The sequence below is a fragment of the Thalassophryne amazonica genome, chromosome 5 (assembly GCF_902500255.1).
Source record: "Thalassophryne amazonica chromosome 5, fThaAma1.1, whole genome shotgun sequence".
Classification (NCBI taxonomy): domain Eukaryota; kingdom Metazoa; phylum Chordata; class Actinopteri; order Batrachoidiformes; family Batrachoididae; genus Thalassophryne; species Thalassophryne amazonica.
The window spans coordinates 47,356,095-47,369,703 of record NC_047107.1 but is presented as its reverse complement, the minus strand read 5'-3'; the positions used below and the strand labels follow the sequence as shown (position 1 = coordinate 47,369,703).

General features: G+C 39.2%; 1 pseudogene; it reads left to right on the top strand.

Annotated features, from left to right (window-relative positions):
• Positions 1 to 5,241: 5,241 nt before the first annotated feature.
• On the top strand, positions 5,242 to 12,474 carry LOC117510406 (annotated as a pseudogene).
• Positions 12,475 to 13,609: the final 1,135 nt, after the last annotated feature.

Genomic DNA, 13,609 nt, shown 5'->3' with positions numbered 1-13,609 from the left:
TGGGTCTTGTGAAGCGCCTTGAGGTGATTTCTCTTGTGATTTGTCACTATACAAATACATTTGAATTGAATTGAATTGAGTGTGGCATGGTGGATTAGTGGTTATCACTGTTGTCTCACAGTCAGAAGGTCCTGGGATCACTTCCCACCCGGTCCTTACTGTGTGGAGTTTGGATGTACAATTGTAGTAATTGGGAAGTTGCTCTGTATTCTTAGGAGTGCTATTTACCTGAAAACCCAGCCCAGAGCTGTAATAATCTGGATGTAATGACAGATCTTTTCATTAAAACCAGCAGCTCCTGCCAAAATGCTGCAGAGGGGCAATTTTTTGGGTACCCTGTGTCAATTTCAATTCAGTTTCAATTCAATTTATTTCATTTGTGTAGCTCCAAATCACAACAAAGCTGCCTCAAGGCACTTCACACAAGTAAGATCTAACCTGACACAGTGGTAAGGGAAAACTCCCTCTGATGATTTGAGGAAGAAATGTCAAGCAGACCAGACTCAAAGGGGTGACCCACTGCTTGGACCATGCTACTGACACAAATGACAAAACGAATATACAGGAAATGTTGGGCGTCCATGCTGGTGCACAGGACGGGAGGCTTGCAGAAGAAGACACCACCCCATCTCTGGATGGAGCTGCACCTCAAACAGAGAGAACAGCAGATCAGGCATCACAAAACAACAAGTACAGTCGGGGAAACCGGGGCACGGTGAATCACGGGGCACAGTGAATCAGTAGTAGTATATCTGAAAAACTACATATATTTGCAGCAGTTATGCCATATTTTTATGCATAAAGACATCCCCCTTATAAATTAGTGTTTTGTTTTTGGATACTTAGAGGTAAACTAAGTGGCAGTGAAGTCAGTTTTTTCCTGTCAAAGTAAATTTTGTGGAGTCAGTGTTTGCATTTACTTCTCACAAGAGGAAAGGTTGCCCAAAAAAATTATTAGTTAGAAGACTACCCCGTCCAAATGATGAGCATGTGTTATGGCTTCTCCAGACTATCAGCTATTTGATAACATGACTTGTGTCACATGCACCCGGACACAGTGAATCAGTCTAGAAACTGATTTACTAAGCCCCATTATCAAGTGGATGACAAATATTACTTGTTGAAGCTTATCATTTGTGTATGTGGCTCACAATATGCTAAACTGTTATGAAAGTGTAAGATCATTTTTCAAGTTACATGTTTTTATTGCAGACTAGTTTGAAATTGTAGTACACATATATATTTCTTTCATAAACCACAAAGCTCAAGATAACTCATTAACTATTAACTTTAAAAATGTCACTTTTCCATGATGGAAAAGTGAAATTAATAAGAGTATGGACCCTTGCGGATGTTATTTTTGGACAATTCTCAGGTTGTTTTCAACTTGTTGTAATTTCTTAATACGATATCTTTTATACAAATTGACGATGTATATCATAGAATACATATTTCAAAGTAGAATGCCCATTTAAGTGTAAGTGTTAGCTATAGTTTATGCGACTTTTAACCATCTATATCTCCCACTTGGTTTTGACAGACAACGTAACATCCGCAAGGGTCATTTTTAATTTAATTTTTTTGTACTTAAAATTGACTCAAGGGCCTTTTATTTACTTTTAATTTTTCATTTCATGGGTTTTCTATTGACTAATGCACAATGCAATTGCCTTGAGGTTGGTTTGAAAAAAATATGACCTGGTTGAAAAAGTGAGGTCCAATCGTGTTATAATATATGATGAAAAAAGTGGATTTTCCAAACTTCTTTTCAGTTTTTCTTTATTTTATGAGCAACGAAATACACTCATTATGCATACTATATATACATTAGTTACATTAGTGTTAACAATAACAAACATTTCTATTCAACAATCCATATTTAATAAACATATTCATGAAGTACCTCAGGTGTAATATAATGGTTTAGAATATTATGAGCCATATAAACAACTGTTTTCACATTTGAACAGAAATTATGACAGTTGTATTATAATAGTTTTTAAAAGACTTATATCACTATATACAGGGTGGCCAATAAAATGTTACCACTTTTTGATCGTACACAAGTTTTTGAAATGAGACCTTATTCGAAAATTTTATTTACAGTCTTGTAACAGAAGCATCAGATTAACATTTGATACCAAAGGTTTCCCACTTTGTCTATTGTTTTCCGCACAGTTCAGTAATTGATGACGTCTTCAATCCAAGCTCCTCCTCTTTGGATTACAGCAGCAACATGCACATTGAAGTTTGTGATGACATTGCCACACATCTCAAGAGGGATTCTCAGAATTTCCTGACGGATGTTGGTCTTCAGGGCCTCAGTGGTCTGTGGGTTGTTGTAGTACACTCTGTAACTGTACGAATTAAAAAAGTGGTAACATTTTATTGGACCACCCTGTAACACACTCACACATTACATAGCTGGTTTGCTGGATTATAGTTTGTATATGTATCAGCATATATTTAATAATTTTGAAGAACTCTTTATAATCATGTGTTTTTTTCATTATATTCTAAGATGATTCACTGTGCCCCGTGAATTAGTGCCCAGGGCACGTGCATCAAAATTTTAAATTCAATTTTAAACACCTGTAAATTACACTTGGGAGACATAGCTACAACCCCAATTCCAATGAAGTTGGGATGTTGTGTAAAATGTAAATATAAACAGAATATAATGATTTGCAAATCTTCTTCAACCTATATTCAATTGAACACACACCACAAGACAAGATATTAATATTCAAACTGATAAATTTGATTGTTTTTGTGCAAATATTTGCTCATTTTGAAATGGATGCCTGTAACATGTTTCAAAAAAGCTGGGACAGTGGTATGTTTAACACTGTGTTACATCAACTTTCCTTCTAACAACACTCAATAAGCGTTTGGGAACTGAGGACACTAATTGTTGAAGCTTTGTAGGTGGAATTCTTTCCCCTTCTTGCTTGATGTACGACTTCAGTTGTTCAACAGTCCGGGGTCTTTGTTGTCATATTTTGCGTTTCATAATGCGCCACACATTTTCAATGGGCGACAGGTCTGGACTGCAGGCAGGCCAGTCTAGCACCTGCACTCTTTTACTATGAAGCCACACTGTTGTAACACGTGCAGGATGTGGCTTGGCATTGTCTTGCTGAAATAAGCAGAGACATCCCTGAAAAGGATGTCGCTTGGATGGTAGAATGTTTTGTTTCAAAACCTGGATGTACCTGGTGCCATCACAGATGTGTAAGTTGCACATGCCATGGGCACTAACACACCCCCATACTATCATAGATGCTGGCTTTTGAACTTTGCGCTGGTAACAACCTGGATGGTCTTTTTCCTCTTTTGTCCAGAGGATACAACGTCCATGATTTCCAAAAACAATTTGAAACACGGACTCATCAGACCACAGCACACTTTTCCACTTTGCGTCTGTCCATTTCAAAAGAGCTCGGGCCCACAGAAGGCGGCTGCGTTTCTGGATGTTGTTGATGTATGGCTTCTGCTTTGCATGGTCGAGTTTTAACTTGCACTTGTAGATGTAGCGATGAACTGTGTTAACTGACAATGGTTTTCTGAAGTGTTCATGAGCCCATGCGGATACTTTACACAGTGATGTTGGTTTTAATGCAGTGCCGCCTGAGGATCGAAGGTCATGGACATTCAATGTTCGTTTCATCGCCTTGCCGCTTACGTGTAGAAATTCTCCAGATTCTCAGAATCTTCTGATTATTTTATGGACTGTAGATGATGGAATCCATAAATTCCTTGCAATTGAACATTGAGAAACATTGTTTAAACTGTTGGATTATTTTTTCCACACAGTTGTTCACAAAGTGGTGATCCTCACCCCATCTTTGCTTGTGAACGGCTGAGCCTTTTGGGGATGCTCCTTTTATACCCAATCATGGCACTCACCTGTTTCCAATGAACCTGTTCACCTGTGGAATGTTCCAAACAGTGTTCTTTGCGCATTCATCAATTTTCTCAGTCTTTTGTTGCCCCTGTCCCAGCTTTTTGAAATGTGTTGCAGCATCCATTTCAAATGAGCAAATATTTGCACAAAAACAAAAAAGTCTGTCAGTTTGAACATTAAATATCTTGTCTTTGTGGTGTATTCAATTGCATATAGGTTGAAGAAGATTTGCAAATCACTGTATTCTGTTTTTATTTACATTTCACACAATGTCCCAACTTCACTGGAAATTAGGTTGCCTTATAAACAATAACTTGCTGTATTAAATCCACAACAGAATGACCTAAACGTATGCATAATGTGATTATACTGGCACAAAACAACATTTCTGATCCACTGTGCCCCGGCTTCCCTATAATTTGTCAGCATTAAGCAAAAGAAAACGGAGAAATACTATGTTACCTTTGTCCTCAGTGCCTTTGTTTAGGTTTTTGGTGCAAATAATAAACAATTTATTCATAATTAATAAAAAGGGATACGCATCAGAGGTGATATTGAGTGTAGTCTCTGGTAGAGTCGTGTAGAACATTGTGAGCAATCACAAAGTTTTAAATTGAAAAAAAATGTGAGGATAAATTGCGATCCAAAAAATGTGAATAATCAGATTTATTTGGTGCAGATCAGGGGTAATCTTGTATAAAAGCAGGTGACAATCATTTAATGGGAATCGCACATGTTCTGGTTTACTCTGCAATGACAATTGTATGGAATCGGATATAAAATAGTAGGCAACAGTAAAAACTGCAATTATATACAAAGTGTTACAAAGTACATTTAAGTGCAATGCAGTCCAATACAATACATCCACATGGTTGGATTTTGAGCAGAAACTATGATCTGAACAATCAGGAGCTTTTTCTGCCAAGTTGCATTTTTACAAGTTGTGCCTTTTTTTCTGGCAACTGTGTGCATAATGTGCAAGAGAAATGCAGTTTCACTTTTGCACTCATGTCAAAGGATCTCACTGTAAGAGGGTGGGTCAGTGAAACTAAACACCTAGGTGCTTTTGTTCAACTGATACGCTTCAGAAAAAGCTTGTTTACTCTCCAGGAAGCTTGAGATTGGTCTTTTTTTCAGAGCAACATGACCAGCAAGCTGCCATGCATTTGTTTTTCTATAAACTGTGTTGCGCTTACGAGTCTGTGCATGTTTTTTAACCTGCAGGCAGATTAGCATGCTTTGACAGAATCCGGCTGAACAGGATTTGCACACTGTCCAGACGGCTTCGTCCTTGTAAACCATTTGGGTTTTGCACGGTGCCGTTTTGGTAGAAAATGACGATTCAGACTTTTGCAATCCAGTACGACGCCATTAACAAGTGAAACACCTTCACCAATGGAGACATCATCAAAGGTAAAATCATTCTGGAGCTTTCAAAAGACACCTCAATCCAGTCTATAATATTCACACGAAAAGGAAAAGCTTGGGTTTCGTGGAAAGAACATCACGGCCCACACAAAGGTCGTCTGTTCCACGCTGAAGAGACATATTACAGCATCAAACAGGACATTTTAAAAGAAGGAAGACAAGATGGTAAAGTGCCACATTAACACTAATATGTGAAACACTGTTTTGATAATTAGCTGTTACTCAGTGAATTTACCATTTTTTCAGGCACAGAAGTTATTTGTCAGGGACGACGTGTTTCCTTTTACCTTCAAAGTGCCTGACAGGTGATTATGGTTTCCGCTGCTTCATCAATCTGCATGTTCAGTGTTCTGCTTCTCACCTTGTTTTTAATCTTTGCTATGCTTTACAGAAAGATGCCGTCAACTTTTAGCGACCACACCGGCAAAGTGATCCACACACTAAAAGCTGAGCTTAAACAGTCGATGAGGCTCACGGAAGAAACCACGGCCGAATTTGTCTTCATGGACAAACCAGATAAGAGTATTAAAGGACTTCTGGTAAGCAGTTATTCATGCACCAAAATACAGCAGTGTAATGGAAGCAGAAAGAATGAATGATATATTTGTTCTGTTAGGCACGTCAGCATGAGCAGATGACTAAATCTGTGAAAGTCTTTGGTTCTGGAGAGATTTTCATGGATGTTTACACTGACAAAATGGGATACCACCAAGGTAACAAGCTCTTTAACTTTTCCCCCCACATTTTTATACTCTGGTGTTCCTTAAGCGAGAGAGATACTATTTTTTCACCATAAGCATAAAACTGAACATAAAAACTAAGGGTGTATAAAATGTACCCCCCCCCCCAAAAAAAAAACTGTAACTTAAAATTTTAAGTTTTTTTTACAGCATTTTAAAATAAAGTAAGACTTTTAGAATTAACAATGGTTGTATCTCGTTTGTTCCAAATATTCACAATTCTATTTGACCAGAAATGTTTACATGTATCCCTTCTTCAATAAAAATGATACAAATTGTGATTGTGGCCTCAGCTATTTGAGTATGATTTTATACAATTCTTAATATTTACCGTTATAGTACAACAATAAATCAGCTTTTACACATCTACATTCTAACGATTCAAGGTTAAGAAGTGAAAGTCTTTCAGAGACATCCCTTTACAAATATTCAATTTTCTAGTGAAATATCAGATGGCCATAACTTTTGTGCAAAGACACATAAAAGTTATAATCATGTCCCTTGAAAGTTCTGAAAATATTTCTGATCACAAAATGTGTTTTTCTAACAACAGAGTTACAGTGATTTGAAATTTTCAAGTTAGATTGTATAACAACCCCAACATCACAAATACTGTCCAGAGTGTCAATCACACAGTTATCCAGCTGGTGGCCCATTCAAAGATTCTAGAAAGATCTGTTGTGTGTTGGGGGGTGTGGCTGGACATTTTGGTGTTCTTTTCTTTTCTTTGCTCTCCAGGTGGCATGAGAACTGATTTGTCTGTGGAGAAGGTGCTGGCTGAAGAGTCCTTCACCCTCATCAACATCATGTGCAGCACCTGTGAATGGTGCTCACGTGCAGCCTTAAAGACTTTCAGCTGAAGCAGATAATTGGATGGCGTTCTGCATTTAAGTCATGTGTGATTCAAGCAGAACGCCGGGAACTCGACCTTGTGATGTTCGTTTGTGAGACGCTGAGGACCGCGCCTGGGTTTGACACATCGAGCCCGTGAAGGAGGAAGGGTGAGGGACACATGCTGTCAGCACACATTAGAGGTGATTAAGTGTTTGACTAATTGTTGATAGTAACTTGGTATTTTGTTACGCAGTATATTTGAATTGTGATGGGAATTGTGCAGCTGGCTTCTCACTTCTGTGACGTGTGGACAAGTGATCCTCCACCTGTTGTGAGAAGCTGCTCATTTGCATAAAGCTTAAAATACAGACCTGAAGGTGTTGCTGACAGTGTGTGTCTTTTGAAGGATATTAGTTGTAACTGCTGACTTACCTCACCTCTTCTAATCCTTCGCAGAGAGTTGGTTTGTCGTGTCCACCTGGGGGGTGTTTGGCGGTAGTGGTGAGTCCAGGAGCACCGGGCTTCGATCCTTTTGGGCGCTGGAGAGCGTGCCAGCCTTCACTCCACCAGAAGGATGCTATTTTAGTTTTAACACTTTATTATGCACCAGCGGGTGAAATCAATAAATTGTTTTTGTTATTGGAACCGCTTTCTGGTTGTTTTTAGCGCTGGGTTCCGTCTGACGCAGGTCCGCTCCTCAACCCGCGTCGACACATAACAAGATCAACTTGTAACATTTCAGAGTCATTTATAGAGCTAACAGATTTATAAACCTTGGTATTATCCGCATACTATACTGATGGTAGAATCAGAATAACGATATTAATATCTGATGAAAAACACAGGAAAGCAAAGGTCCCAGGACTGTGCCTTGGGGAATCCCAGAAATAACATTTTTAAATAGATATACTATCCCAACTTTGACACCTACTGGACTCTGTTTGAAAGAAAATTATCAATCCACCTCAGGGAAGATCCTTGAAAACCATACCTATTCAGCGTGTAAAGTAACTTAGAATGTACTACAGTTTGAAAAACATTTGTGAATAGTCTAAGTATACAATGTCAGTTTGTATCCTTTGTCAAAACTAGAAGTCCAGGCTTCCAGGCATTCTAGTAAATTTGTTACACTTGACCTTTTGGGTAAAAATCCATGCTGGTTTTTACAAATAACACCATTTTCAAACAAATAATTCAACATTTGTTCTGTAACCACTTTTTCAAGTACTTTACATAACACAGAAGACAGACTCACAGGTCTTTAATTATTGGGTCACTGAGTATCACCCTTCTTATAAATAGGTATGATATATGCAACCTTCCAGTCAGGTGGGACATACCCCTCATCTATACATTTATTATACAAACCATATGCTCCCCTCCACAGCATGTCTTTTTCCTGATTCTCTCCCTCAGCCCCAACCAGTCCCAGCAGAAGACTGCCCCTCCCTGAGCCTGGTTCTGCTGGAGGTTTCTTCCTGTTAAAAGGGAGTTTTTCCTTCCCACTGTTGCCAAGTGCTTGCTCACAGGGTGTCGTTTTGACCGTTGGGGTTTTTCCGTAATTATTGTATGGCTTTGCCTTGCAATATAAAGCGCCTTGGGGCAACTGTTTGTTGTGATTTGGCGCTATAAAAATAAAATTGATTTGATTTGATATAATGGCTTGGCAATGCTAGTAATTATGGTTTTCAGAAAAAAAAGGTGTAACCTTATCCAGTCCTGGTGAGGCCTTGGACTTTAACTTCTTAACGATCTTAATCATGGGTTTAACATCACAATGAAATTTTTCAAACCTGGTATAATTAATATTACACTCAGGTATGGTGCCATTGTCATGTACAAACACTGAAAAAAATATTCAGAGAACCTTTCAGCCTTTTCAGCATCAGAAGTGGCTAAAGAATTTTAAGACCCTTTCATACATGGTATTAAAGAACATACAGTGTTCTGCTTGCGTATATAATGATAGAACTTCTTAGGATTAGATGCTTTAACATTAAACAATTTCTTCTCAAAGTCACACTTACAGCACATAAATTCATGCTTGCACAAATTTGCACTTTCCTTAAAGTTTGCATATTTAAAAACATTTCTATTTTTACAATATCTCTATAATACCTTTAAATGCATAAAATAATTGTGAGCAGATAAACAGTCTCCATAAATTTCATCCCAATCAAGGGCAGACAAGTAGCTATTAATCAAGGTGTAATCAGCTTGAGAAAAACATGGGTTCAAGGCTCTAGTTTTCTATTCTTTTGAGAAAGGCTGCATCTTATATAGTAGCTGCTGAGGTTTCCATTAATTTTGAATATATTATATTATATTAATATATATAATAAATTGTAAAAAATCTCAAAACACCAAAATGCCTTATCAAGGAAAACACAAATATTTGCCCTCCTTATTTCCAAATGCTTCGTTCTACCTCTATACTATCAGTGCGTGTATAGCCCCAACAGCAAAAGTATGCTGTGATTTTGAGCCATGATGTGACTTTCTGAACTGCTGCTAAAGATGCTCTATATGGTAAAATCAAGAAAATACACCTAAGGCCCTGATGGTTAAAGATAATGGATGAACCCATTACATGACCTATGATTGTGGAAAAACTCTTGGCAAGATTTTTTTTTTCCAGATCACCGCTGGATTGGTCTCTATATTTATGTTTGTAAGCAAGATATTTGAGAAATTTTCATAAGGACTATTGCAACGGTTTGGTGTTAATCAAAAGTAACCAGAAAACAGTCACTAATCACATGACAGAAGTTTAGGTTTTGTTTGCTCTGTTTGTAGGTGAACAGATCCACGTCACAGCTGAAATCACCAATGACTCTTCTCGTGTGATCATGCCCAAGTTTGTATTGTTTGAGAAACGCTCCTTCTATGCAAAAAGTCACATGACAGCGTACACAAACGAGCTCCTTAAAGAGAAGACAGAGGAAGTGCCTGTTTCTGGAAAGCACTTTGTGAAAAAAGTGATCACTGTCCCCAGAGACCTGCCTCCAAGTGTCCTTGAATGCTCCGTCCTCAAGCTGGAGTACAGGCTGAAGGTAGATACCATCAAAACCTGTGAATTTCTTTATCTTTCTTTCTGGGACATTCTGGTGTTAATATATTTAGGGGTTTGTATTTTATGTACATATGACATAAATATAGCATTATCCTCGCTTTGGCCTTGACAAGGAAGTTTTGTTTTCGCCTGCATGAGTTTGTTTGTATGTTTGTTAGCAGGAATACACATAAACTATTCAACTAATATTAATAACTCTTGGTGGAGGGATGGGGCTGGGACCAATGGCATTTAATTTTGGATCTGCATCATGCAGTGGATAAAGTGATCGAGATGAAAGGTCAGCAATCTGGAACAAAGTTCAGTTAGCTGTCTGGATCAAAGTTCTGCATCTGGGATTAAAAGTTGGGACAATGGTCAAAGATGAGATATCAAGAAAAAAGATCAGTGTTCAAGATCCTAGATCAGCAATTAAAAACAAACGTGAGTCATTAGGTGTAAATTTGCCAATTACACTCTAACATCACGAATGAAGATCAAAGGTCAGCAGCGTGGAGAAAGATGAGTGATCAGGAAATAGATTGGTATTCAGGATCATAACGAGGCATTCAAAAATGAAAACAGCTGCTCAGGATCAGAGTTCATCAATTAGGCTGGAAGATCAGCAGTGAAGACTGAAGGTCAGGAACAGGATCAAAGATCAGTAATTAGATAGAAAGATCTGGTTTACAGGCCAGCAATTGGAAACAAAAGTGACGAATCAGCATCAGAATCAGAAATAAAGCTGAACAATCAGAATTTGAAACAAAGGTGAGCAATCAGGATCCCATGATTATCTTTCCACAGGTATGCATTAGTCCAGAGTCATATAATAATCTGGACCTTATGAACAAAAAGTATTTCTGAACAGGGATGGTTTACTAGAGCAGACTAAGAATTGAAACATGGTTTTGGACTTAACTTGGATTTAAGGGGAGGTGTGTGGACACTCCACCGAGTGCATTTTATTTATCTGTATTACTCATCACTCATGTTCAACCGCTTATCTGGGATTGGATCCAGCAGGGAACCCCAGACTTCCCTTTCCCGGGGCCACATTGACCACCTCTGACTCGGGTATCCAAGGCGTTCCAGGCCAGTATGGAAATGTAATCTCTCCACCTAGTCCTGCGACTTCCCGGGGTCTCCTCCCAGATGAATGTGCCAGGAACACCTCCCTCGGGAGGCATCATTACCAGATACTCGAACCACCTCAGCTGGCTCCTTTCAACGCGAAGGAGCAGTGACTCTAATCCGAGCTCCCCACGGATGACCGAGCTTCTCTCCAGCCGCCCTCCTAAGGAAGCCCATTTTGGCCTGTTTGTACCCGTGATCTGGTTGTTTCGGTCATGACCCAACCCTTTGTACTAGTGATTTTCATTAGTGACTCTCCAACCTTAATATTTTCGATGCAAATGTTTGATGCTTCAGGCTGTAATACAGGAAAATGCCAACAACATCCTGTTGCGGGTTTGTCAGTGGACCACAGAGAAGATAAACATGGACTAATGATCTCATAGGAGCCAAAACTGCAACTACAGATGATATCTAGGGGCAAAACTAATGACAAAAATAAACAGAAGCTGTTTTATGAAGGAGAAATGGGGAAAATGCTCCAGTGATTCACGTTTCATCCATTCATTCATTTTCTATACCTGCATGCTCCAGTCAAGGGTCACGGGGGGCTGAGCCTATCCCAGCAGTCATGGGGCAAGATGCAGGGTACACCCTGGAGAGCAGCCACATATAGACACGCAAACCTGTGTTCAGCTTAGAGTCACTAACTTACTGAACCTGCATGTTTTGGAAGTGAGAGGAAGCCGGAGCACCGGGCATGCACGCAAACACAGGGAGAACTTGCAAAAGCCACACAGAAAGGACCAGGTGGGAATTGATCCCATGACCTTCTTGCTGTGAGGCAACAGTGCTAACAGTGTTTCACATTGCCCTTTACAAATGTTTAATGCAGACTTACAAAATATGAAATCATCTTCATTTTGGCAGGTTTATCTGGATGTAAAATATGCCAGAGATCCAGACGTGAAGTTCAAGATAATCATCCTACCTGAAGTTCAGGTTCCTTCTGCAGCACATCTGCAGGATTCTGCTGGCTATGGATTTGAAGCATATGGAAACCCACATTATGGAGGGCCTGGAATGTAGCCGCCCGTGGACGACTATGGCAGGAAGTCTTCATGATAAGAGATGGCAACTGAGTGTATTTAGCTGATTTTGTCACACAATTTAAAAAACATCTCCACAATGCAGTAGTCTTTCTCTCTTTGTGCATGCTGAGCCTCAGGAATGTGTTCTAAACAGTATATACTGTATTATTTGTCTTAAAGGACATGTCACACTTTTTTTTAACGTCTCAGCAAGACAACATAAAAGTACTCATGACTGTAATCTCTCTGCACATGTGCTAATATTAATGGTCTCTGATGTTTTATACACTGAGCGTAGCAGATGCATTTCTGGAAAACGCCTCACTCGACATTCTCTGCATTTTTCTACATGTAAAGTGCATCTTAGAATGAGCAGTAACATCCCGATGACTGACAGAGGGAAAACAACCTGCTCCATCTGAAAATGAAAACTTCTGAGCTGCCATGATGCTCGAATTTACAGACAGGAGACGACACACTCACCCTGAAAATTTAACTTTTTCAGAGTGTCGGATTTGGATGTGCTGTTTGTGTGGATGCTGGTTTACTTAAGCTGTGGACATGGACGTGGGGACACCTGACACTGTTTTTAACAGACTTCCTGACACGGAGATGGATTTGTTACATTGGAAAAAGTCAGAAAACAACATTTCCAGGAGTTAATGGACTTTACTTAATGTGCCACAATCGTGAAAGAACTAAAGGCGGAGCTGCAGCTGGTGATCACACGTGCATGCATGGGGACTTTGATTGTGTGGAGTTTACATTTGGAATTAAATCTAATACTGGGGTAAGTCTGGCATTTTCAGAATTTTCGACCTTTTGTGTTTTGTGGCAAGCTTTTTTTTTAACTTTGAGTGTGAATTGGAGCCGGCATATATGTATGTGTGTTTGTGTGAGCTGTGCAGCTGATGAGATGGGGAGCAGCTTGTGCCGCTGTGAACATGAATGTCTCCACAACATTTTTTCTCCGGCAGCAGATGTATTTGTTTAGACTGTATTGATAACAACACATAATTAATCATGCTCAAAGCTAAACCTGGAGCAGCAGGGATTCAGGCTGCGTTAATGGCTCATGGCTGTGCAGGTGCACAGAAACCTTCACAGAGCTGCAGCTTTTACCGTGAAAATCAACAGCCATCACTTAAAAATTATTCATCATAACACGACATCACACTTACATCAACTTTGGAATTAATCTGTGCCTCAGTTCTTAATATTAACAGCTACATTCCAATGAAGCACACACTGGGATGCTTCTAATAGCTACGTCACCTGTCAGAAATACAGAATTACTTTTTTCGAAAGTCCTCCGTAGCTGTTGCTACAAATGCTGTATACTTTGAAACCGGTCATGGATGTGCACAATGTAATCCCGGTGGATCATTGGATGGTCACTAACAGCCTAAATCTAAATTGTTATGATTTTGGTGTGACATGTCCTTTAAGATCCACTCTCACTTTCATGGCTGTGCATCCCCAG